Here is a 26,931-nt window from a genome sequence, read left to right as displayed (position 1 = left end):
GGGTTTTAATCCAATACTACTTTATTTTGTTGCTCATATTATTCCAGCTTTGGCCATTGGGAATGCGTTTAGTTGGCTCCGGTGTCCCTTCGACATACTCTCATCACTGAGATTTTCCCTTTGAACATTTCCTTATGCCTTCCTGGCAAAACAAGGTGTTCCAGGCTCATCTTGTATATGTCCTGCCCAAGCCCTAGAATCAGCTATTTCTCCCAGGAGCTCTTGGGAGATATTTGCTTCCTTGATTGCAGTTAGAATTTTCTCATGAGGGAATTTTGCTGATGGACCGATGGAGCCAAGTACTATGTGGCATCATGAAAATTAATTGCATCTTTCCTTATAGATTTTGCATATAGAAGGCAGTAATTTAAAAAATGATGACAGAAGGAATGCATCTGAGAATTCCATCAACAATAGCTGTTTGTCTGGAATGAATATGATTTTCTGTGTTTCCCTCACACAATTAGGTTTGTGCTTCCTAGGCAATTTTTTTTTTAACACTAAAGAAAGGCAAGGGAGTGATTAACAAAAGTCAGGAAGGGGTTCTGTCTTGGGGAAAGGTGCTGTTGCAGAAGCCAGAGGCAGCAGACAGCACTGTTTGGGTATAAAGAAAGACCATGTCGGCCAGCCTCCTTTATGGTGAAGTTGAGGGCATGTGGCAGTTCTCACAAAGAAAGCAGAGATGTGTCACTTCTTGAGAAAGGCAGTTAAAAGTGGATGTCAGTTCTCTGTGCCCTCTCTCTTATTTGTCACACTTGACTACAGGCAGAAAAAAAGATCTCAGATGGTAAAATTGTAAGATGGAAATGCCCCAAAATTATATCAAAGAGTGTTTCTTAGGCTGCATAGGCTGTGATGTGAATGGAATATAAATGTATGTGTCTGTATACGTATTTTAAGCTAATGAGATTATGAGATATGTCTGTAGGTGCTACAATATACAAAGGGGGCTTCTAAGGTTTTCAAAATATTCCATTACACTGGGTGATGGGTACACAAGTGTTTAGTATTATTCCTTAAACTGTGTATGTTATATATTTTTCTGTGTGTAAGATACCTTTCACAATAAACATTTAAAGTCTGCGTCTTCTGTTGACACACCTTAAATTGAAAGTTAATTTGAATAGGAAATGTAGGAGGATAAATTGGAGTAGTGTTTTGGGAAAGTTTTTCACAATATATCTCAACAACCTAAATGTTATCCTTTAATTCAGTAGTTATACTTCTAAGAGTTGGACCTATAGAAATAATACTAAATAGTGGGAAAGTTTTATACAGAAAGACATTGCTCATTGAAGTATAATTGATAGTAATGAAAAATGGAAAGAAAAGAGAATGGTTTGTTAGAGTGTGTCCGCCCAGCAGAATATTATGCAGCTTTTCTAAACGGTGGTTGTTACCCTCAAAAATGGCATATGACACGCTAGAGAAGACAGAACAGAATACAAAATCTTGTCTATCGGATGAATATAATTATGTAAAAAAGTTGTGAAAGAAAAATCTGTGTCTAGTATCTGCCAAGTCTGTTTTATGCCTAAGTGTTCTTTTAGACCATGACTATGAGCAGGAATGATAATTAGGCCTCATCCAGTGTTTAGGAGAAAAATAGAAAGTGTGTTTCAAGTTAGAGATGAGATCCTTTCTTCTTCTAGAGTAGTTTTACTTGTATTTATTTAAATATTTATTTTCAGAGAGAGCACCATGTGTGCATGCATGTGTGAGTGGGGGAGGGGCAGAGAGAGAGGGAGAGAGAAAATCCCAAGCAGGCTCTGTGCTGAATGCACAGATGCAGGGCTCGATCTCATGAATCACGAGATTATGACCTGAGTCGAAATCAAGTGTTGGATGCTTAACTGACTGAGCTACCCAGGCGCCCCTAGAGTAGTTTTAAAAATTCAAACATAGATTTAATAAGTCTGACTTAATTGGGCAATACAGTTGGCAGAATTGAACACATCTGTGTGTGAGGCTGAAGGAGGGAAGAATGGAAAGGCAGGGTTGTGAAGGGGATAGGGACAAGGTTCACTGTTGTCCAGGGGCTAGAACTGTAACAGATGACAGCATTCAGCAGTTTGTCAAATGAGTGGAAGACGACCTCTAATGTTTCTCCCATTGTGTTTATGACCTTACATTCCATAATCTGAAAAGAAATTACAAGATCTTATTATGTTTCTTTCTTCCCAAGGCTTTCTGGTCACTAAGGTTTTCTCATGAAGGCAGAAGACTCATGGACGAAAAAGTCAGTTTCTAAGAAGACGGCTAAGCATGCCTTCCCTACTCCCCCTTTTCCCACCCAAAGACCAAACTACCCTTCAGTACTGTGGTAAGTTTAGTCCTTCACTATCTGTTGTTTACTCTGTCAGTTAAGCCACTATGTTCTGAAATAGTAAGACATTTGACCACTTCTCAAAGGTCTTCAAATGCCTTCCAATTCTTCCTCTTTGGAAGGCTGCCAGATGGACAAAGAAAGAAAGATACAAGAAGGAGGTAAAAATGTCCATAATGAACCCACACATCTTGAGGAAACCTCTAATCTAATGAGAATGGATTTTATTGAGAAGATTGTACATGAACAATTAATTATTCATGGCAGAGACGTCATTAGGATTTCATTTTGTTTAAAGGCCTCTAAGTGACTTACGCAATTGGGTTAAGCTGGAGAAGAATTTCAAGAATGAGACAAGGGAAAGCTTTTCATTGTATTGACTTTTCCTAATATTTTCGAGATAGTTACTATGACTTGGCATATAAATGACACTCCAACTAAAAACCTCCAGTGGTTTGCCTGGGCAAGGGTGTCTGCATGGGTGGATCATGGACCAGTGTGGTCAGATGGAAGCAGATTGACAGAGATTTCTCAAAGGATTAGGAAACTTATTTCAGAATTCCATAATAGTTCAATTTGGCTTTTTGGTGGTTACTTTGGGAGTGTGAGGAGTCTCCCTGAAGTAAAAATGAGGTTTGTGCAATCTGTGATATTCACATTCAATGATTCCTTCCCCAGGGCTTTATGGGAGGCGAGCACCTGTTCATTTACGCTAAGTGTGAAGTAAGATACTTTAACAAAAACCCTAGAGATCTGGAGTATTATAGGTCCTGTTGTCTGTTTATGTTAAAGGCAAACATGAGAACTTAGTGTCAGGTTGAGACTTTAATGTGGGATTGATTGTAAGCATGGAGTTAGACATATAGGGTAAATTTATAGAGGGGTATTGCATATGGGATCAATTTCAATGGGTACTTAAGAAATATAAGTTGAATGAATTCGGAAGTTTTTGTCTGTTTTGTCTATTTATATCCCCAGCACCCAGGACAGTATCTTGCACATAGTAGGTGCTCAATAAGCATCAGTTGTTGAAAAATTCTGAGGTCGAAATAGTAAATCAGGGCATGTCTGTGTGGGTAACGTCATGTCAATGAAGGATCACAGTTGCAGAGAAGGGTTGGTAAAAGGAATAACCTTCTCCCTGTTTGGGGACTAAATATCCCTGTAACACCTTTAGGATAATGAAGTGTTAGAGTTGAGCACCCCAGGCTTTTGGGGGTAGAGTGGTAAATATGTAGATGTGGAGTAGGAAACCCTGGGGTCGAGGTGTTAGCTGGGTCCTGGGCCGACAACCACAGCAGTGGCTGTAGCCGCCAGATGCAAAGATCTTCCTGTTGCAATAGGAGGGAAAGAATCAATAAACAATAAATGCAACAAATAAGTGGATTAAATACTAGAAGGTCATATGTGCTACAGAAAAAATTAAGTAGGGCTATGCCTAATATGATTTCACGTACAAAACCCTTCTTTCCGCATTTTCAGAAACCTGTTAAATGGAAAACCAAGATATTCCCTTATCTTTATGCATTTCCAGAAACAAATTATTATAACTGCTGCTTAGTTGATGATGATATCAAGCCAAAATGTCCATGGCTTTTATACAATGGTGGTTCTAATTTTTCAACAGCAGGGAAATTCTCTGAGCGGCTCCCTTATTTTAATATCACAACGAACAACCTTGTGTATGTGTTTATCTATCTCAGCCTCTCTGTACCTCTGTGTCATATAGAGTGGCAAGATGGCATGTTGCCTTCTTAGCTTGACACATACCACAGCCAGAATTCCATGGCACCATTTACACATTTTACAGTTAAATGTTTGGGCCTTGAGAACAGGCCTTCCTCTCTTGAAATCAAATACTTTGCTTTCAACACTGCTTCCTTCATGCGGTGAAGAGAAGTCTCACCCCTGAGCTTGGCCCCAGGGCCCTGAGCCTGAGCACTGGGACAAAGCAGAGGCCGGGATAGAAGGAAATGTTTCTTTTGTCAGCTTAGTTCACAGCCGAAAGGAGAGAATTTGTTTTCCCACCAGCCAGTCACAACAGACGATATGGGAAGGGAGACCAGTGTTTGTGATGGAGTCTCAAGACTGTTCTACACTGACCTGGTTTCTTTTTGCTTATCAGTAACTTGCTGCAAAAGTCCTAAGAATTTTAGGATTCTGGTACCCAGTAGTTTACAGTAAAGATTTGGGCTTTTGTTTTCTCGATCCTTTGGGAAAAATCGAATTAGCTGAGCTGCCTTTCTTCCTTCATCTCTACCCCATACAATCCTTCCCACTTTCCGTGTTTTAGTATGAAGTTAGCTGTAGTTTTTTCCCCCCCTTCTTTATTCATTCAAATCAAGGGAACACATTAGTCAGATAGTCAGAGGGCTGAACACAAAATCTCTTTTCTCTGAACCACAACAGAATAAGCTAGAAGTTTCATGCTTGTTTCCTTCACCAATGTCATTCCATTATTGCCAGAAAGAAAATGCATGGTGATACCTGGATGGAAAGGGGATCAGTGCGATATGGATTCTTTGGAAATGTGTGAGTGGTGTGCATTAGATGCTGGTTTCCATCTCATGTCCCCTTTGTGTGTATGCACTGAAAGTGAGTCACTTGCAGAAGTGCTGGGGGAGGAGGACTCTGCCAGGGGCTCTAAATACTACTTTCACTTTAGGATTACTATGAGGCATGGGGCCAAAGTTCCATCTTCTAACTCTGAGGTTCTTTAATCTGTGGGAGAAAAAGGAAAATTAACCAAAACAATGGTGCAGTTTTCATTTCTGCCCTGAGAAAAATGATGTCAGCCAAACTTGCACTAAAGGTTAAGCCAGGCTGGGGCGCCTGGGTGGCTCAGTTGGTTGAGCATCCGACTTCAGCTCAGGTCACGATCTCGCAGTCCATGGGTTCGGGCCCCGCGTCGGGTTCTGGGCTGATGGCTCAGAGCCTGGAGCCTGCTTCCGATTCTGTGTCTCCCTCTCTCTCTGCCCCTCCCCCGTTCATGCTCTGTCTCTCTCTGTCTCAAAAATAAATAAAACACGTTAAAAAAAATTTAAAAAAAAATACTATAAAAAAAAAAAAAAGGTTAAGCCAGGCTGACCTGCCAAAACACCATGACAGCAGTTGGCAAGTAGGCGCACAGTGGGCTGAATGTGCCCATTTTTTGGATACTAAATTCCAGTTCCATCCCAGTTATACTTGGCTTCTGCCACTGGCTTGGCCTCACGGCATCAACCCTACTTTTGCTGCATGGATTTTGTGTTTGAATTTTGTTTCCTCAGTTTTGACTCTCAGATGGCCTAGGAACTCAACTTCTGAACTTCTTCCTCTCCTGATTGCTTCGAGTAGACTGAACCTACAGGCTGAGGGTCAAATACCCACCAGGTCTCTGGTCAGGCCACCTTAGTTGCCTGAATATTTAGATTTCAAGCAATAAGAGCAATGCCGATTCCCAGCCACCATGACTATGGTCATCAAGAAGATACACTGCATGCTGAGAAGTCTTTTTCCTTGTCTGCAGTCTGAGGCTGCAGATTCCAGACTTCTTTTGAAGTTTGAAAAACAACCTGTAGGTTGGAAGGGTCATCATTTGCTTAGAAGTGAGATCAAAATTTTCTTACCCCCTGTGGTACGCAGAATAGTGGCTCTCCAAAAATGTCCACTGCTGAATCGCCAGAACCTCTGTCTATGTTATGTTACATAGCAAGGGAGAATTAAGGTTGCAGAAAGAATTAAGTTGCCAATCAGCTGACCTTAAAATTAGGATGTTATTCTGGGTTACGGAAGTGAGCTTGATACACTCTTAAAGGGAAGAGGGAGGCAGAGAAGGAGGTGGGAACTGGAGAGAGATTTGAAAATGATGAGCTATTGGCTTTGACGATGGGGGGAGAGGCCATGAGTCAAGAAATGTAGAAATGTAGGTATCTTACATGTTGGACTCTGTAGAAGCTAGAAAAGACAAGGAAGTGGATTTTTTCCTAGAGTCTCAAGATGGAACACAGCCCTGCTGACATCTTGATTTTGGTCCAGTGAGATCCACTTCTGACTTCTATCCTCCATTTACTTAAGATCATAAGTTTGTGTGTTTTAGGCCACAGTTTGTGGTAAACATTATGGCAGCAATAGGGAATGAATACAGAAAAACATCTTTTAATTTCATGATGAATTTTTATAACCTAAAAAATATCCATTCTTGGCCATGTAAGGTTAAAAAATGCCAGTTAAAATGCCTGGACTACTGAATATAAATACAGCTTTGTGCACGTCCTTAATTAAATCCGTAACTCAAAAGTCTAAATATGAAAGTCCTTTCTCAAAGTGTATGGACGTTTGAGACTTTTGAGACAATTGTTCTAATAAAATGCACAATCTCTCCAGAAGTGTGTGGAGTGCTACTTCTGTGAGCCCTTGCCAGTACTGTGAATTTCTATTTTTAAATCTTTGCCAATTGTTAGATGAAAAATCGCTTCTCATGTATATAATAAATATTCATTGCGGAGTCACTCTGTGCCAAGCACTACCCTGTGAGCAACATGTTACTTTAATTTGAAAATGTGGAGTTGCTTGTTGATACTGAACACTTTTTCATAAACTCAGTATTATGTGTACATACATATTTCCTGTTTGTAAAGTGCCCCCTGGCTGTGGTGAGACAAAGGGACTGTGGGAGGGGGCTGGGGGCCACAGCTGAGGTCCACGGGCTGGGGCAATAGAGCAGGTGGTGCCTGAGGATGGCTGGGCTTGGTATATGCCGTGGAGATGAGGAAGGGTCAGGTTTGGGACGTCCTGTGAGGTGCAGCTAACAAGGCCTGCTGAGGGATTGCTCAGAGGCTGTCAGGGAAGGAAAAAACTCACGGAGTTGGTGTGTCAAATAAAGACAACCTTGTGCAAATTCCTTCTGACACGTATCTAGTGAGTGATCATTGCTCTTTCTGTTTCTAATTTCTTCTGTTTCCCCCGTCTTTGGATTATTTTTGGGTCGGAGGACTCAGTGTAGCTCTTGATGTTAACGCTGTCCAGAGCCAGAGTTCCCTGAGAACACATCTGTAGTGGAACAGATTTGTCTGTTACTTGCTTCAGCAAAGCAGACCACACCAGGAAGCGAGTCAGGATGTAAGCCTGTGTTAGGTGATTTTGTGGAGTGTTTAAAGAAGCCAAGTTCTCTTCTGGATTGGATAGTGTAAGGAAGTACAATTAAATCTATGCTTGGGTAACTTAATGCTTTTTATCTAGGAGGTGGGAGAAATGGAGTGAAGCTATAGATGAAATTGGCAAAAAGGCAGTGGTCACTCATGGTAGCTAAGGGAGGGAGATATTTGATTATTTTCATGGGTTTGCCAGTATCCTTGTTTTTGTCTGCACTCAGAAAAAATTTCAAAGGAGTCTCACTTTTATCTCACTGACATGATCCCAGCATGACCTCATCTGATGGTGGCGTTCTGTGAAATCGTTTATCTTCAGTAGGACCTTATGGTCTTTCTGTTAGTGCCGGCTGTAGACTTTCAGAGATTTATTTTTCGAAATTCTCATTCTGGTCAAGGGTGGATAAAATGAGGCCATAGGACATTAATTCACAATACTGAGATTTTCACCATTATTTAGATTCTGCTTGTTGAGAGATTGTCCGGAAAACATTATTTGTACTTAGACAAATTAGTACTTCTTGTTCCTTTTATTGCAGGATTCATTGCTGAATGATCTGACCTGACAGGGTGCATTTTTGACTCTGTACAGAATGCGCCAGTCAAGTGGGATACAGGCAATTATGAAAGACAAAATTAGTCTTTGTAATAAGCTGTAAAGTCAGGGCCAGATGACTAATCCCAGGCTAGGAAAACATGCCCCAAAGTCCAGGTGGGTCTGCTCTAGGGATCCAAGTCATGCTTCTTTTTTTTTAGTCTAATTATAGACCTTTCTATTTCTCCAATTGTATTTAAATTGTTGTACCAATTGTTGGTAAATTAAGGGGCATTTACCTTAGCATAAATTCCCCCTTAGCTAGGAAACTTAACAAGGTTTCTTGGTCTTTCATAGTAGAGATAATATGTACATAAAAGTAATATTGTAAGGGGCACTGACCTTATTGAATAATAAAAACCTACTTCTAGTTTTACTCATTTTATAAATTATTCATATAACATTTTACAGTGTATTAATAACCCTTCGTGATTGTATTTATATATATATATATAAATGATAAATATATTTTTAACAGTGCTTTAAAATATAATTACCCTATTGATGTATTTTAAAACAATGTGTATATTTTTAATTAAAAAAAATGTTTCATTTATTTTAGAGAGGGAGGGAGAGAGAGAGAGAGAGTGAGCAGGAGCAGTGCAGAGAGAGAGAGGGAGACACAGAATCCGAAACAGGCTCCAGGCTCCGAGCTGTCAGCACAGAGCCTGACATGGGGCTTGAACTCACGGACCACAAGATCATGACCTGAGCCAAAGTCGGATGCTTAACCGACTGAGCCACCCAGGCACTCCACAATGTATATGTTATATTGGGTTTATCTTAAAAATTTTTCCTATCATTCACCATTCATTTCATATCATTCATATGCTTCATCAGTGAGTGAAATAGCATGAAACACTTGGTCCTGAAATGATAATACGTCTGCTTCTGATACTTAATTAGAACACATATTTCTAGCATGGTGGAAAACTTCTTACTAATGCCAGAAGTTATTATAATTTTGGATTTATCATCTGAAAATACTCATTTTATTAAGCAAACTATTAAGTCACATCCACTGAGGAGACATCACAGGCTCCAAGCAAGACGGGCAAAGAACATAAACTAGGGTCCATATCATAGTGGCTGCATGACACAGAGAGGTGGGTATCAAAGCCTAGTGTGAGCATGGAAGGAGGCAGCACCATGTACCCCACCCCCAGAGGGGCTCTGGTTTCAAATGTGTACAGTTAGAAGAGGGAATAGACAAGGAAAAGGATTTGGTTTGGTAAAAGCATGTAAATCCAAGTGTAATTATGGTAGGAGTCTTCTCCCGCTGATGCTGCTCAGCTGATTGTAGGTGAAAAGTCATGTAGCTCATTCTGTCTTTCCACCATCACTGCATGGAGGAGACCATGAACCAGAAACAGGCTTACTCTCTAGTGCCCTAGGTGAGCTGGCCTTGGACAGCTGCCACACTGAGGTCATTAATTCTCACAGCAACTGTGGAGTTGTAGACACTGTTGTGATCTTGATATTTTAAACCTGAAGGTTGGAGCAGTTGGAGTCTTGCCCACATTCACAAACCTCATGAGCTGGCTAGCCAGCAGTGAACCCAGGATCCTCCATATTCATAACTGTCATGCTATCATGGCCCCTTCTGTTTTGAGTCTTCCCTCTAAACCTTCTTTTTGTAAAGGGTCCCATTGTAGAGGGAATCAAGGTTGATTCCAGAGTTTTCATGCTGAACAATGAGTGGATGGTGGTGTCATTTCCTAGGATGAGGAAGATAGGGGTGGAGCAGGTCTGGGGTAGGAAATGATGAATCACGATTTCTGTTACATTTGGAATGCTTGTAAGACAACCAGCGGAGAGCTGAGTCAGCAGTTGGATTTATAAGATTAGAAAGGTTAAGGACAGAGTTTTGCAAAATTTATTGTTCTCCCAAAAGCTCTTTCTCTTTTCTATTCCATCATGAATTTCTACACACACACACACACACACACACACACACACACACACACAGATTGAGAGAGACAGAGAGGCAGAGAGAGAGAAAGGAGAATGACAAAATGGCACAACAATAACATTATTGAATATAAGAAATAGTACATGGGTATTTACTTTGGTGATGTTTGACAAAAAAATTTTTTTTAATAAACATTGTGTGTGATTTCTTTTTTGACTTATTCTCCCCTCTTCCTGTGCCCCAAAGTTCTGCATTCATTCTCAGGTGCTGGTTTGGGCTCCAGGCAAAACAGTGGGGGAAGCTCTGTGGTGTGTTCTGGGATGTGGCCTGGTGGAACCTTGGCTATAGGGGAGCTCTTGAGGCTGGGATTGAGAGCTATGTGGGGCCATGACCCTCTGTGAGTCTCTCTTTGGAGGCTGTCCTCAGTAAGGTAAACGGGGAGATGATTATGATATCTGGTGACCTGAGGCCAGACTCTGACTTCCTGCAAATCTCTGGGAGTCAGTGTCATGTGCAGCCATGGTCAGATTTTTCATACATCTTTTATTGCTTTTATTTGGAAATCATTCAGAAATATTGCTTTTATTTGGAAATAATTCAGAAATTTCTATTCAGCTAAAAGCTGACTTTATGTTAAGCAGGAGACAGAATTTTGCTGGCACAAAATTTGCCCCATTGATTCAGGAAAAATCTAAACCCATTGACAACATCAGCTCTGACAAAAGGGAGCGTGGGAACATTGAGTCCCCTCTACGGAGTACCAGCCTCCAGAATTAGCTGCCAGGAGCCATATGCAGGAAAGCCATACTGAGTTGAAGAAGACCCATTGATTGTTGTAGACCAGTGCCTCTGGCCATCAATCCAAGGCAAGATGAACAGGTGCACTGCTCATCTTTCTGCCTACTGGAAAGATTTCCCTTTGCATTGTCTTCCAGGGCTATCTCAAAGTGGGGCTGGAGTGCTGCAGTCCACTTCTAGGTGGTACCTAGATGTCATGCTGAGCCACCTGCAAAACCATCCTGACTTTCAACCATGTCAGTTAGCTGGTCATAGAGAACTCCCATGAGGCCACATAGGTGGGCTGAGTGAGAGAAGGCAATGTAGCAGGAGTAGGGACTGTACTTCCCCATGGAACATACTAGTTACTTTAGGAGTTCGATCTCAAATAAATATACCTCTTCCATCTGATGATGGGGTGCTGTAGTGCATTCTCAACTTGATGGTTTGTGGGTCAGACAGGACCAAGGACACGATAGGCAGCTCAGGACACATGGTGACTTGGTGGCCCCTGATCAACCATCTCTATAAAGGCCCAATAGATGTCTATAAGCTGTTTCTGCAAAGGAGAGTAGTTACTTGCAGAGAATCTGTGGCTTTGCTCCAAAATCCTTGGGGTCTGCACTATGATTATCTATGGAGATTTGCCAAACGCTCCACACAGAATCCCTATTTGCTGACACTTCAAGCACTGTCCATGCTTATCGGTACTGTGCTGTAAGTGAGCAGCCTGCATGGCAGCCTGGACTTACTGGGGACCCTCCTCTTGTCTGGGCCTTCACTCAACACTGGGAACTTTTTGTATCACTGGGTAAATGTGATGGAGTTAATGTCCCCAGATGAGGTATAAATCGTCTCCAAAGTACAAAGAGGCTCATTAGAGGATTGTGTCTTTCCTTAGTGGTAGGAGGGGCCAGATGCAACAACGTGCCCTTCACCTTGGAAGAGATATGTCCACATGCCCTAGACCATTGCATCCCTCAATTTTTGATCAAGGTAGGAAACCCATGCATTTTAGTGGGATTTATTTTCTACCTTCTGGCATGTAAGTATCTTAATAACAGGTCTAGAATAGTCACTACTTCTCACCAGATCCAGTCAACATACCATCAGCCTAATGAACCAGGATGATGTTCTGCAGAGTGGGAAAGATGATTGAGATTCCTACAGACTAGGGTTTGGGAGTTATTATACCCTTGAAATAGGATAGGGAAGGAAAATTACTGGCCTTTTCAGCTGAAAGCAAACTACTCTTGATGGCCTTTATTAACAGGTAAATAGAAAAAAGCACTTTCCAGATCAATAACGGCATATCAGGAGTTAAGGGATTTGTTGATTTGCTTTGGCAATGATGCTGTTTTTGGAATAGCACCTGCAGCCAGAGTGACCATCTGATTAAGTTGATGGTATTCCATGGTCCTTCTGTCTCCTGCACAGGCCAAATCCACCAAATCAGCAAGTTGAATGGCAATGCGGTAGGAATCACTACCTCTACATCTTTCGCATGCGCTATGGTGGCACTGATCTCTACAATCCCTCCCAGAAAGAGAGGAGGCTAGCAGCAGTTCTGTTCGCTTCTACTTGGATTTTCCTCTCATATTACTCTGAGCATAAAAATAAAAATGGCAGATGCTTCATTTTCACCCTCCAAATCTCACACGTCCTTTGCACCCTAACCAGGAATATTTCTGAGAATTCTGCGAGGCACAGTTCAGCCTAGCCGAGTTGAAATGTTTTAAAACATTTCAAAATAAACTATAGATATCTTGAGACATCAGTATGCTTTTTCAAATTATGACATTCTATTCTATAACTATATGCCATTATGATATTTTGTTATGCCCATTTTGCAGGTGAGGAAAGAAAAGTACAGAGAGATAATGGAAGTTGTCTAAATCACATAGGAAGTGATGGGGCTGGAGTTTATATCCAAGTCTCTCTGGCTCCAAAATCTGTGCTCTTTCTACTATACTCTTATTTGCCAAGCTGTAGAATGTGTGTATCTGATGGTATTTAAGAGAACTTGACGTGGAATGTGGATACAATACTAAATCACATTTTCACAGAAAGTTATTCTCTTTTTAATTGTTTTCATTAATATGTCAGTGAAGAAGTCTCAGGTTAGTCCCAGTGTGTTTCTAATGCTGTTCACCTTTCTACTGTGTTCTTATCTCAGTTATTTTTTTGAATTTTAAAAAAAGCTTTACTTATTTTTTTTGAGAGAGAGACAGAGACAGAGTGAGCAGAGGAGGGGCAGAGAGAGAGAGAGAGAGAGAGAGAGAGAGAGAGAGAGAGAGAGGGAGAGAATCCCAAGCAGGCTCCACACTGTCCACGCGAAGCCTGATGTGGGTCTTAAACTCATGAACCATGAGATCATGACCTGAGCTGAAATCAAGAGTCTGACACTTAACTGACTGAGCCACCCAGGTGCCTTGACTTCTTAATAAAGATCAGACCTCAGGCTCAGAGCCTCAGACAACAGTATCCTTAATATATACATATATACTGTACAAGGCTGGGACACTTTTGAAGGCTGTGTGTGTGTGTGTGTGTGTGTGTGTATCTGTGTATGCATACATATTTATTTAAATTTATGCAATTCCTTTTAAAATAAACTTATTTAAGTAGAAAAGGAAAAAGAGTAAATTTCTCGAAGTAAAACAACCAGTATACTAGTTATCTCTTAGTACAGGCAAAGGTTGTAGCCCCAAATGTGAATTTGGTATGTAGATTACTTGAAGTTTCAGAATGCTTTTCTCAACCATGGTGCTTTTCACTAGACAAATCACTTCCCTTAAGAAAACATGTTTTATCCATAGCTTCAGGGAATGAGGTCCACTAAAATATCAATTATCGGAGCATTCTTAGCATAACTGAATCAGCTTCAATTTGCTTAGGTAGATAGACATTTTAGTGGTTCATAGCAAAATGTAATAAACTGAATAACTGTAGGCTTTAATGTAATCTCACACAATCCTATTACACCTCAATTACTTTTTTGACCTTTTTAAGGTAGTCCTTGCCTTAAAAACACACACAATCCATAGTTCTGAATGTCTCCTCCATGTGCTATGCCAAGCAAATCAATAGATCAGAAAGAATGAATATCTTGCCATCTCCTTCATTTGTTATAATGCTGTCCCAGGGAAGGCATAATGCATGCCTCCCAGGCATTATAAATGTAACACTATAAATGTTTACTTATTGCTTGTGAAAAGCTTCACATTTTTCATTCCCATAAGTTTCAGGACCTTAAATAACATCTTTTATTTCCTGTAAACTAATAAATTTAAGACCAATCTTATTGTTGCATCAGAAAAGGTGGGGGATTGGCTGAGTTAGTCATAGATTTGATGCTGGAAAGAAATTCCTCTTGAAAGTAAGTTTGTAATGCATGCAGAGGTGAATGACAGTGTCAATTGCATATATATATATATATATATATATATATACACACTATATATATATATACATACAACTATATATATCTATATATATGACTATATATATATAACTATATATATATCTATATAACTATATATATATATACATATATATACACACAGTCTAGACAGAATATGCAATCTCTGTATAGAAAAATCCACATGAAGTCCAGTTGTCTGCAACCACTTCCATAAGGAGTTTGCCAAATGATAATGACATTAATGAATTAATGCACTCATTCAAAATTAAATAACTAAACTACCATTTATTGATCCTCTGTGTATACCAGGTTCAAAGCTATACTTGAAGTAAACAAAGCTGGGTAAGACATGCTGACTGTCCTCTGGAGACTCATGGTAAGGAGGAAAGCTGGACTCAGTAAATCCCAATACAATGAGGTGGGGCAAAGACAGAAGAGAGTGCCAAGTATGGTGGTGGCATAGAGGAGGCTGTGATTGGCTCTACTTGGAGGGGTCTGACACTACTTCTAGAGGAGGAGGGGGATTGAATGCTGAGGAGGAATCATAGAAGCTCTAAACAAGGTGAAGGAAGTCATCTCAAAGTGGAAACTGATTCCTAGGAAAAGGATTAATTCTAAAGTGTACTGAAGTATGTTCTAAATCATTACTATTCAGGAAAGATAATTTTTTTAATGTTTATTTATTTTGAGAGTGAGAGAGAGAGAGAGCAAGGGAGGGGCAGGGAGAGAGGGAGGGAGAGAATCCCAAGCAGGCTACGTGTTGTCTGCGCAGAGCCTAATGTGAGGCTCGATCCTACGTGAGATCATGACCTGAGCCGAGATCAAGAGTCGTGGGAAACTCATGGGAGTTCCCTATTACCAACTAACTGAGTCACACGGGTGCCCCTTGGGAAAGATAATTTTTAATGTTTATTATGGCTCCATTTATTTGCAGCTCATAGAAAGCCCAATTAGTAGTGCTTTAATTGGTCAAGGATTTATTTGTTTCAAGCAACAAGAGTGTGATGTGGAACAGCCAGGTCTGGGATGCTGGTTTGGGATGCATTTGCAGATCAGGTTCCTTTCATATTTTTGCTAGCATTAGCTTATGACCATAGTCTTCATGTTTGTGCCTCATGGTCACATGCTGTGGCTTTATGCTTATAGCCACATCCAAGAAGGAAGATAGAAGAGGAATGAAAGGATGAAGGGATGTTATAGCTGAGTCTTTTTTTTTTTTTTAAAGCTATTCTGGAATTTCCTCTCAGAGGCTTCAAGTAACATCACTGGCCAGAACTTGCTTACATGGCTATCCCATGTAAGCACAAGGGGTCTGAGAATTAAGAATGTTAGCTTTCCAGCCCATGACCGAGGAAGGTAAGAGAGAAGGGGGCTGTGGATAGCATGTGAATAGCCAGTGCACAAAGTCTAGCACAGAGGTCTTGCAGGTGAGACAGTTCTAAGCCCAAGTTGTATAGTTTTAGCACTAAAGGAGATCTAATTGTCTAAAGGAGGAGAGAACATCTTCTTGAAGCTCTATATTTTGTAGATGAGACAACTGTGGTCTAGAGAGGCCAAGGGCTTGCTCGGGATCACACAGCAGCATGACAGAGCTGAACTAGCACTCAGGTCCCTTGGTTTCCCACCCATGGTCTTTTCTCAAGGACAACAAACCAATGTGCTGAATGTGGAATATAGTTTTTATTGATCTTGAGTTGAACTATAATTACAAATTGTTCTTGAAAATTTTACAATTATTATAATTATAACAGAAAAACAATAGCTACAAGCAATAAAAACTCTAGAAGAAACAGAAAGCTTCACTCACATCAGCAAATAAATATTGATAAAATAGCCCAAGGTGTACTTAGTATCTTGGTATCCTACTTATCCCTGGAAAGGAGCTCAAAGATGGAAGGACCATGATTATACTGGGCAAGAATAAAACCTCCCGTCTTTTGAGGACCAAAGCTCTAAAGCAAAGTTGGTTTCTCCAGGCAGAATTCAACTAGCCTAGACAGTGATGATCAGGTATTTCTTCTAACTCTTCATCAGCTCTTTAAACACAAGATGATATTCCTCCATAAGAAAGCTGTTTTTCAGTGTTGCTGAGCCTATTTCTGATTACAGCACTCCTGCTTATCACACTGTGTCTAAGGGTTTATCAAATGTTAGTTTGCAGAGAGGAGGAGGATGGAGGAGAAACACATTCCACAAATATTTGTCCCTTTGCAGTGAGAAAAGTCTGTTGTCCAGCTATTGCCTGTTACCTAGAGGAAAGCCACCAAACATCCACACTGCAATTAAACCATGGAGGACACAGGTTATTTTATTATAACTCATGCAATTATCGATTTGGAAAGTATATGAAGGTGTTGTAATGACTTGGTAAAGAAGCAAGTATTCCCTCCACTTCTAAACATTTTGAGGATTGAACAGAATAGATACAAACATACATTATACATTTCTATAAATTCTATTCATCAATACATATTCATACAAGTGGTAACCCATATAACCTCTTCTGAAGTCTGTCGTCTTGCTGTGAGGCCAGTATGTTGGTGGCTTATGAAATTTTGTCCTCAATGGTTTCTCACATTTTGTGACATTCTGTGTTTTCAATATTTTAAAATGTGTTCAAATTATCTTGATGTCTGCTCTGAATTTCACCATTCTGAACCCATATAGCAATTAGTGGCCTCCTTTGACTTACCACTAATGCAGGTAGAACTTTATTATAATTCCACAGTATAAATAATCATATTTAATTTTCTCATGCTTAGCATATGGTAGGCACCCAGATATTGATTAGTTGAATCAATTTATACATGTCTTCTCCGCATTCAAACTGTGTGCATTGTAGTGAAATACGATGCTTCATTTTACTGAACCACTATGTAGAATTCTTGGCAGACATTGAGTGTGACCATATTCCCCTCATTTCAGTTAGTTCAAAGCATAAATAGGTTGTATATGCTATATGGATAACAGCAAGAATGAATGACCTCATTAATCACAATCAGGGTCATAGGGATGCAGGTGTGGAGCACAATTAGTGGCTATTAGTGAGTTATAAATTGCCTGAATTATCACAGATTGTGTGTGAGTTTTAGTCCTACAAATAACTAATATGCATTTAAAAAATTAGTTTAGGATATCAATCATTGTCATATAGTTTTCTTTTGATTTCCAAGGCTCCACCAACTCTGTGTGCACATACACGTATGGGTGTGCATGCGCACACACACACACACACACACACACACACCGAAACAAAATTTCATTTAATTAAACTTACCCTTAATATGTGGGAAGCATGCTGTAATCTGCTATTCTTTTCTAGTCTCTTTTGTTTTATACTATGTCATTAAAAAGGTGGTCAGGCCACTAAGTTGATTTAGTTACTGATTGTAAACTGTAAATTGAATAACATAGCTATAGGCAACACAACATTTTTGATGGGCCAATATAGCTCTAGACACATAACATATTTTCAGTAAGTATTAGTTGATGTACGTGATCTCTTCTCTTACAATCCATGTGAGGCACACACTGAAAATAAAAACACTAAGAATTAATGATGTAAATCAGTTAAATAAATGAAGTTGTAAGGCAGTAGTAGATGATTAAGAACTGAAAAAGTGGTATGGATAAGTCTTGTGAGTTAAGCTAATAAGTCCCTTACAATAGAAATATAAACAATTTATTTTTATGATTAAAAAATGTGATTCTTGATATCAGTTTTAATTTGGTCTTTGGTTGTGAGACATATGTGACATAACTAGACAAGTCAGCTATAGCAAAGAGAGAAAAAAGAACACATTGATAAACTACATTTTTGCTTAGCTTTCAAATCCAAAGGGTAATACTGTATTTAAAATAATATGTTCTGCTTTAATGTTAAATCTTGGTAAGCGAAGAAACATGTATTTTTCAAGTTCTTAACTGTGTAACAGTCTAGCTCAGTTATGAACTTTTTATTCAAATCTGTCCCATCTAAGTAGGTGCTATTTTTTTTCTTGAAATAGTTTGAGGATATAGAAAATTTATTCTGTTCATAGATCCATACAAATTTAGCAGTAAGGGGATGCCTGGGTGGCTCAGTCGGTTGAGTGTCCAACTCTTGATTTTGGGTCAGGTCATGATCCCAGGGTCATTGGGTCTAACCCTGCATCTGGGTTCTCTCTAAGATTTTCTCTCTCTCTTCCTCTGTCCCTCTGCCCCACTTGCGTGGTCTCTCTCTCTTGTCTAAAAAAATTAGCAGTAAAATGTTAAGGCAATAGTTCTCAAACTTTTTTGCACATAGCTACTACCTAGGGCATTTTTACAAATTTTACAAATGCCTAACTTTCACTGCCAGTGATTTTGATGTAAATATTTGGGGCGCAACTGATTATGAGGACTTTTAAAGGTGATTTTAATGAAAAATAAAGTTTAGGAACTGTGTTAAGGGAACTGCAGCCTTCCCTGTGTCTCCAGAAACCTTCAATATCTTGTGGTGATGGTCTATCCTTGCCTTGGCTAATGAGTAAAGACAAAAATGTCTGAGATAAAAATATGTCCTTTTAGGATAGATGTGATAATTGAAAGAAAATTTTCAGATTCTTTAGAGTCTCTATCTAATCTCCCTCTTTATTTTTGGATGACCTAACTAACTTCTCATTAATTTATGACAGTAAACATGGACTATGTGGTATGAGAAAAGTATTTACTAAAAACCATCATTAAATTCCAGATCAACAGTATTTTATATTTACTCCAAAGCGATCTCATATTTTTATGAAATTCAGATGAATTATAGAGGGAAGTGAACATTTGTGGGGGTTTTGGAGGTGCCTATGAAAAATGTGTGTTCAAGCCACTTACATATGCCAAGTAATTTGATCTTTATTGAATCATATGAGTTGGTCCATTTAAAAAAGATGGTAAAAACTATAGGAGGAAGGCAATCTATAGTCAAAACAAGATTGGCATTTTGAAAAGAGTAGCAAATTTTGAATATTGCCTGCAGATTAATCACTCTCTAAATTCTATTAATATATTCATTTAACTAGTGACACAGTGACATACTTTAATGCATACACAGCTTATTGACCATGAAAACAAAGTGCTAAGTCAGTTTTTCTGACATGGCTAAACATTAGCATCATGCGGGGAGCTCTGAAAAGGCTCCGGGCTTCAGGCTGCATCCCAGATCAAAGACCTCAGAATCCCTGAGGTGGGAGCCAGTCCCCAGTACTGGTGACTCCAATGTGCACACATGAGTGAGCGCCCCTGTACCAAGTAAAGGAATGTGGGTGTTAGATACAGTCCCGTCCTCCTGTCACTAGAGTATAAACGACATCACTGGAGTATGGGGTGCACAGTTATGGTGGAGTTCTAGATTTGGAGGGTCTTCTAAAAGATAGGACAAATGAGGCTTTCTAAAGCCTTTTCCTTCTTAGTGAACTTTTGTGAGGGGTTTACTAGTACAAATCTTGTTTTACAGAGGGTTCAAGAGGTGATCCATAGATTAGGGAGTCTAAGTCCAAACCTGCCATACCTTTGAGATTCTTCTACACAGGTATGGTATAGGCAGTGATGGAGTACATGTCTACTTGTGTACCAACTCCAAATGACTGGTGGTGATTTCCTCAAGCATAGTGAGAGAGATTCTGAGGCCAAGTCTAGCTTCAGCAGAATGAGTCCTAGATTGCTTATGATGTCTGCTACACATAATGGAGATGAACTGGGGAAATATTTATGCCATATTTTCCCTACCTTGGGTATCAAGGACAGATATGAAGATGTAAAATTAGAAAGGGGTAAATGAGAATTCCAGTTCTGCTTCTGTGGTGATTTTGAAGTATGTTGTAAAATGTTTGACACACTTGTCCTAAAAAAGTGGAATCTATTTTCCCTTCTATTGAATGTGGGCTAGTCTTGGTGATTTACTTCTAATAAATAGAATGTGGTCAAAGTGATGTTATGGCTAGCCAAATGGATAACTTCCACTTGGCTGTCTATATTTTGGATTGTTCACTCTGAGGAAGCTGGAGCCACGTTATAAGGACACTCAAGCAGCCTGTTGAGGGGCTGGCTTGGGGAAGAACTAACACCCACAGCCAGCATCAGACTTCCAGCCATGTCCCAGTCAAGCCTTCCAAAGACTATAGTCCCAGTAAACAGACTGACTGAAATCTCAGGAGAAATCCTAAGCCAGAAGCCCTCATCCCAACTACCTCCCAGTTCTTGACCCACAGAAACTGTGTGAGATAGTAAATGTTCATGCTTTTTTTTTTAAGGTTTATTTATTTATTTTATTTTTAAGAGACAAAGAGAGAGAGAGAGAGAGAGATAAAGAAAACGAAGGAGGGGAAGAGAGAGAGGGGGACAGAGGACCTGAAACTGGCTGTGCACTGACAGTAGCAAGCCTGACATGGGGGTTGAACTCGCAAACCATGAGATCATGACCTGAGCTGAAGTAGGATGCTCAACTGACTGAGCTACCCAGGTGCCCCAATGTTTGTTATTTTAAGCTAAGTTCTGGGGTAATTTATTATGCTTTTTGATAGCTTTATTCTCCCAGCTTTGGTTTCCTCGTCTATAAAATGGAGATAACAAATATTTCATAATGCTGTTCTGAAATGAGTTAATAGTAACACCCATCATTAGTTGACTACATTTGAGTACTATTACATGATCTTGCACTGTACTAGCCTGTGAATTATTTCCGGCTGTGACAAACCAAAGCCTTTGGAATATAACCTGATCCATGCAAGCAACTCCTAAGTACTGTGAAAGGGAGGTATTATCAGTGATATATGTGCTCTTCTCGCATTGTGTGAAGTCTCTTTTACTGGTCTTTCTTATTATCTTAAGTGGAGAGAAGTCAGACCTGGACATTAGATTTGAGTGTTATCTTCCACGTATATAGAAGTCTCTGCGCTGTGAGAGTTCAGCAGGAGTAATCAAGCACTTAGGGAAGACCCATCACCCATTACTGTGAAAACACAGAACCACTACTTGACGACTGTGTGTCTGGGGGACAAGTGGCGGTCACAGGGTTTCAAGCCTCTTCTCTGAGAGATGAGCCCAAATTTCTTGTGCTGATGCAAAAATAGTTTCCTAGCTAGAGGAAGGCTGTGTTGTTCAAACTGGGGGTCTTGGTGGTTAACAAAGAGGCAGAGGTATCATTGTGAGATGCCAACTGGCCCCTCAGGTGTGTCTCTTCTCAGATGGGGTCAAGGCTTCTAAATATAGAAACCTCCCTCACTCTCTGGGTACATTAAAAAATGTGTTGATTCATATACTTCAACGAATATTTATTGACGGCTTACCATATGGTGGGCATAGCACTGAGAATTGGATAGAAACCAGAATGGTAAGTTGGTGATATGGGATGAAAAATATGACTTTCAACAAGCTAGAGTGTATCCAGGGTGGACTTCTTTACCTAATTCTGGTCTATTCATCCACTGTGCACTTGGAACAGATAAAATACATGTTACGAGGATGCAGACTTATCTTCAGTCTATTGATCTGAGGCTATCTCCAGCCAGCTCTTCATTTGCCTATTTCTCTGCTCCTCTCCCTGCTTTCGGCTCTAGACCTTGGTTCCTGGCCTTCTCTGACCCCCAGCATGGACTTGGTTTTGGCCTTAGACCCTCCTCCAAGAAGCATTTTGATGTTCACCCTCCAAACCGTTCAACTCTGGTCAAGGCCTCATTGGACTTGAGGATTGGTTGCAGCTTCCACTGATAGTATATGATTCAAATTTGTTCTGCTTCAGAAAAAACTACAAAAAACATTTATTGGTGTGAAGTGACTAGACTTGGTACTGCAGCTTTGGATATAACTGTCCCCTATGGCACTGAAATCAAAACACAGGACTGTCTATATAGAGTACGGATATAAAATTTATAATGAAGGCAAGAATCCCGATAATCTAATAAAACTCTTTTTTTTTTCCATAGTGATTTGACTATTTTAGGAGCAAAGGAATTTTATTCTCCTCTTTGTCCTAGAAGAATTATTTTTGGTCCACTCATCAGCGCTGACTCAAATTAGTGCAGTAGTTCAGTGACAGCTAGCTGATCACACATGTGCCGATGTGTGAGCTGCAGTTTCCTAATCTGTCAAATGGCACTATTCATGCCTACTTTGCAGTTTGCAGAGTGGATGTGGGGAGAAATGCTGCGTTGCCTGTCATAAGCTTAGCACAGTACCGGATCATGCATGTTTATAATAAATAGCTGTTTCTTTTCCTTCCCCTCCTTACCTGGCCCTATTCCTCCTTTTCCCTTCCCTCCTCTTCCTCCTCATTTCCATTCCTGTTTTCTCTCTAAAGGCATCATGCCCAAGTATGCTGGAAAGAGCACCCCCTTCCAGGTAATGTGGGTAGTGTGCCAGACCAGTGCCCACTGTGTACTAGATGCTCAATGACACAGCTAAGATGATATCTCCTTGGGTTTTCTGCAACAAAAATGATGCACCCCCCAGATAAAGAGCTGACTGTGTTTGCACTGTCTTCTCTAGGCAAAGCGGTAATTCTCTCCCTCCCTCTCTTTCTCTCTCTGTTTTTCTCCCCCTTTCTCCATCTCTCCTTTCTCCATCTCTTTGATTTTTGAACTCTTTAACAGTGTTTAATACTTTCGTCCAGAACTTTTTTAAAATCTCACCTTCCATTTCAAGCTTATGCTGGACCCAGAACGTCTAGTGCTGGGTTACAATATAAGTCATAGTAAGGAAAATTGAAGGGGGGGGGTGTCAATAAACAGAAGTGTGTGATCATGAGCAGGAGAAATGCTGTTGTTTCCAGAGCTACAGGAATAAGGGCCAGTAAGCCATCACTGTTGTTGAAGGAGCCTGGCTTCCTTCTGGGGGATGTGGCCTCTCACCAGGCTAGACCCTGTCTCAGGGGCATCACCTCTGGTAACTGGCTGATTTGCTCTGATATCTCCAACCTCCACCTTTCGGCGACATCATAGGTGTAGATCCAATCTAGCAACTGAGTGCTAAATGAAACCAGAGAGAGCAAGCCATCTATGTCAACTTCTAGAGGTAATGCTTGTTATTATTCTAAGGTAAGATGCAAAAGTCAACAGCACCATTTTATTGTCTTAAAGAACTACTTTTCTAATCTGCCAGGGAATAATATGGTTAGGGTTTTGGACAGATGAAGAGACACCGGTATGACAATGTCTGTCCTTTGGTCACCTGGCAAAGAAGAGGAATCAAAAATAAGTCAGCCGGGCAGACCATTCTGGAAACGGCATAGGTGTTCTAGACAGGCAAGCTGGGCTTAGACCTCAGTTCTGGTGCTTGCCGCCTGTGTGTCTGTGGTAGACCAGTTAGCCTCTCCAAGCTTCTCTCTCATCTGTAATAAAGTGAGGGTGGCAGTCATTCCTTCAGGGGCTGCTATGAAGAGTAAAGAGAGGACTGTGCACATGTCCAGCTCTGTGTCTGATATACACTTGGGGCTCAAATGTGAATTCCTGATCTCTAGACCTAGTCTGAACCTGTATTTCTTCTACCCAGACCCTATGTCAGCATGTATTTAGAAAACAAAATCACTTACTTGATCCTACAAAAAATATTTACTCTTTCTAAACTCAGTCAGACCAGCCAAGGAAGAGTGTTTAGCTAAGTAGGAATTAAGTGTGTGATCCTCATTCCTGCTCAGAGGGGCTCTGGAACTGCTCTTTTCCTTGGACAACTTCTGGGTAAAATCAAAACATAGCAGTTCCCCGTAACCTGCTGAGAAGGCCTCACTATTTCTGGAATGAAAGAAATGGAAAGCAGGACAATTCTGTTTCTTCAGAGCCCAAGCTCCCTTCTCTTCTTTGCTTGGTCATGCTCAGGGAGTCTTGTGAGCCAAAGCCTGTCCACTCACCAAGGCTGGCCTTTGAGTGTCGATGGGCCTTTGAGCCTTGCTGGGCCTTTCTACGCTGCAATGGGAGGCAGTGGCAAGGCTACTAAGTCACTTTACTCATTTCCCTTTTGTGTATTTTAGGACCATAATGATTGCAGTAACATCAGTTATAATCCCTTACATTTTACATTGCCTTTTAATTTCCAGAATATCCCACCCAACACCATCCCATGATCATCTTACCACATCGTCACAATTTTCAGAGGTAGGAAAGTATTAGCCCCATTTTACAGGTAAGGAAACTGAGAAGTTAAGAGGTATGCCTTAAATAAGGTTTCATAGCAGGCAATTTTCCCGGTGCTCTTGGCACATCCTCATCTGAGTTCAGTGGGTAAGAGCAGAGCTAGGCATCGGACAGAACCCTATAGAATCGTGTTCCAACCCAGCTCCACTGCTCGTTGGTTGTGTGACCTTGCTGGATTAACTGCTGAGTCCAAGCTCCAGGGAAGGGGTGCGGGGGTGGAGTGATAATGGTGCCTGCTACTTTTGGTTGCCTCTGAGGAAGACAAGACATTATCTTTACTCCCCTGGGACGTCTCTGAGGAAGGAGGCATCTCTAAGCTTTACAGTCCTGGAATGTCTTCGGGGAGGGAGACATTCTCTATCTTTGTCATATGCTCTCTCTCGCTTCTAAGACACGTTTGCGGTTTAGTCATTTCTAAGCAGAGCTTGCCAGTGCTGCTGTGCAGAGGAACGAGACTGTGTAGAAATGACAGGAATTCTGGGGAAGATGGGTCTCCCAAGATCAGCAAAGTCTGACCTGCAGTGATCAAAGACTATTTGGAATCAGTATTAAACACGCTGTTGGAGAATCAGTCACAAATTTTGCCGCAGAAGTGTCCGCGTGTCTGATTAATTGGTGTCGCCCTACCTCCTGTGGGGTGTGTGCACATTTTGCCTTTTCTAACACCCAGAAGAAAATGCAAAGCACATCTGTCCCCAAAGATTTCAGCTCAGAGCTCGTGGCCCTCTATGAGGAGAAATTTTAGTGTTTACCCAATACGTCTTCTTGCACCCAATAGTGCCCCAATACGTCTTCTTGCACATGCCCTGTTCTGGGGACGGTTGCTCTAGAGAAGTGCAACTCCAAGTATGGCACACCAGCTGCCAGTCCCGATAGTGTCCTTGGGCCCACCTGTAAGTCAAGTCTGTCACTGGGTCAGCTCACATGTTTCCTCACAAGACTGACTTAATAAAAGAATCGGCAGGTTGTTTTTCATTCTGGCGAGTGCTCCTTATCTCACCAAAGGCTGCATTTGAGCAGCACTGCTCTAGGAGGGCCTCTGGGCTGCTCAGGAGCCGCTCTGGGACTGGAGCCTCACCCTAACCATCTTTGGGTCCTAGTTCTATCATGGGGCCTGGAACATGATAGATTCTGGATACTCTTCTTTGTTTTTTTTTTTAAAGTTTATTTATTCTGAGAGAGAGAGAGAGAGCGAGCGAGCAGGGGAGGGGCAGAGAGAGAGGGAGAGAATCCTTAGCAGGTTCGGCACGGTCAGCGCAGATCCCAACATGGGGCTTGAACCCATGAACCGTGAGATCACGACCTGGGTCGAAATGCAGAGTTGGACGCTTAACCAACTGAGCCACCCAGACACCCCTGGCCACCCTTATTTATATGTGCGGTGTGGTGCTACCCAGAGACGGATGCTGTCTAGCTTTTGCCTGCCTCTGAACCCCAGTCCCTCTCTCCTACCGCATGCCTGCTGCCCTCTCTTCACATACAGTGCAAACATCCCCTCCTCCAAGAGCCTTCCCAGTGTCTCCTATGCAGGAGACGTTACTCCATCCTCTGAACCTCTCTGGTGACGCATCCACAGGTCACTTCTTCTAATCATATCGCTTCCTTTCCTGTTATTTCAGTTCCTGACTCCTGTGCTCTGCCAGCTCTGATTCCTGCAGGCAGATATCCTGTTCTGCTGGGTGTGCTTAGCACCCAGCCTGCTCACTTTCTCACACTGGGGCTTCAGAACTAATTTTCCATAAACAAATATAATGTAGTATGACCGTTGCTAAGTTCTCAGTGATCACCTACTGCCAGGACACACATCTCTAAGGTGAGATTTTCAGAAATGACAACTGCCTAAATTTACATCAACATGAAAGAAACTTCCGTGTCCATAGAAGCCATTTCTTCAAAATGCTACTCCAGTTGGCTTGACTTTGATGTACGCTTAGCTCTACAATTTGTAACAAGTTAAGCACTGAATGCAATGCTTGTCACAGAGGAAGTGCTCGATAAATATTGCTGTTATCATTTTTGTTGATGTCAATATTGCCAGGTGTATACTTTTGGGTGTGTTCTCTGAGACTGAGAAATGTCGTTCTTTGTTGAGTGAGTCTGTAAGGGTCTTAGGCCCTAGACTAGCTAGTCCCCTGGTGGCTAGCTGCTGATGGGCAGTCCTGACATGGCTGGTGTGCCCACAGGCATGAGTATATGCTGTGTTGATGGCTCCATGCATGGCTATGAGGATATCTTTCTGTAACTCCCTGGGGTAAGTGCAGAAAAGACAGAACCAGACTCCAAGTACTAGCGCCATGATCCCCGAGCTAGCTGGTCTTTGGCAAATCACTTTAATTTCACTGGGTTTTCACTCCAGGAGCTGCTGAGTCATTGGAGCTTTGGCAGAACCATAGCCTTATGGGGAAGTAGGCGGAGTTTGTCTTTTCCTCCCTCTTGTTCTTTCTTCGGGTCTGCCTCTCTTTCTCTATAGTAAACCTCCCACCGGGTGCTGCAGAAGCCTTTCAAATGTGCCCTCAGGAAGGTACACAACATCAGGAATTTATACTTCCATGTGGTGTTGATTCTGAGAGGTCCCTTCCTAAGATGCAGTCGATTCTCTCATTATCTGCAGCAGTTATGTCCTGTTAAGTTG

The 26,931-nt window shown here is 41.1% G+C and overlaps 1 long non-coding RNA gene across 1 annotated transcript in view; it reads left to right on the top strand.

Annotated features, from left to right (window-relative positions):
• LOC122236453 overlaps window positions 1-26,931 on the top strand; it is a 39,562-nt gene that overhangs the window by 2,789 nt on the left and 9,842 nt on the right. Inside the window, exon 2 of the long non-coding RNA XR_006214522.1 lies at window positions 2,186-2,323. This is a non-coding gene — a long non-coding RNA (uncharacterized LOC122236453). The remainder of the gene's footprint in view (window positions 1-2,185; window positions 2,324-26,931) is intronic.

The sequence above is a fragment of the Panthera tigris genome, chromosome A2 (genome assembly GCF_018350195.1).
Source record: "Panthera tigris isolate Pti1 chromosome A2, P.tigris_Pti1_mat1.1, whole genome shotgun sequence".
In the NCBI taxonomy this organism is placed as follows: domain Eukaryota; kingdom Metazoa; phylum Chordata; class Mammalia; order Carnivora; family Felidae; genus Panthera; species Panthera tigris.
The sequence above is the reverse complement of the archived record's forward strand: the minus strand, read 5'-3'. Positions and strand labels throughout refer to the sequence as shown.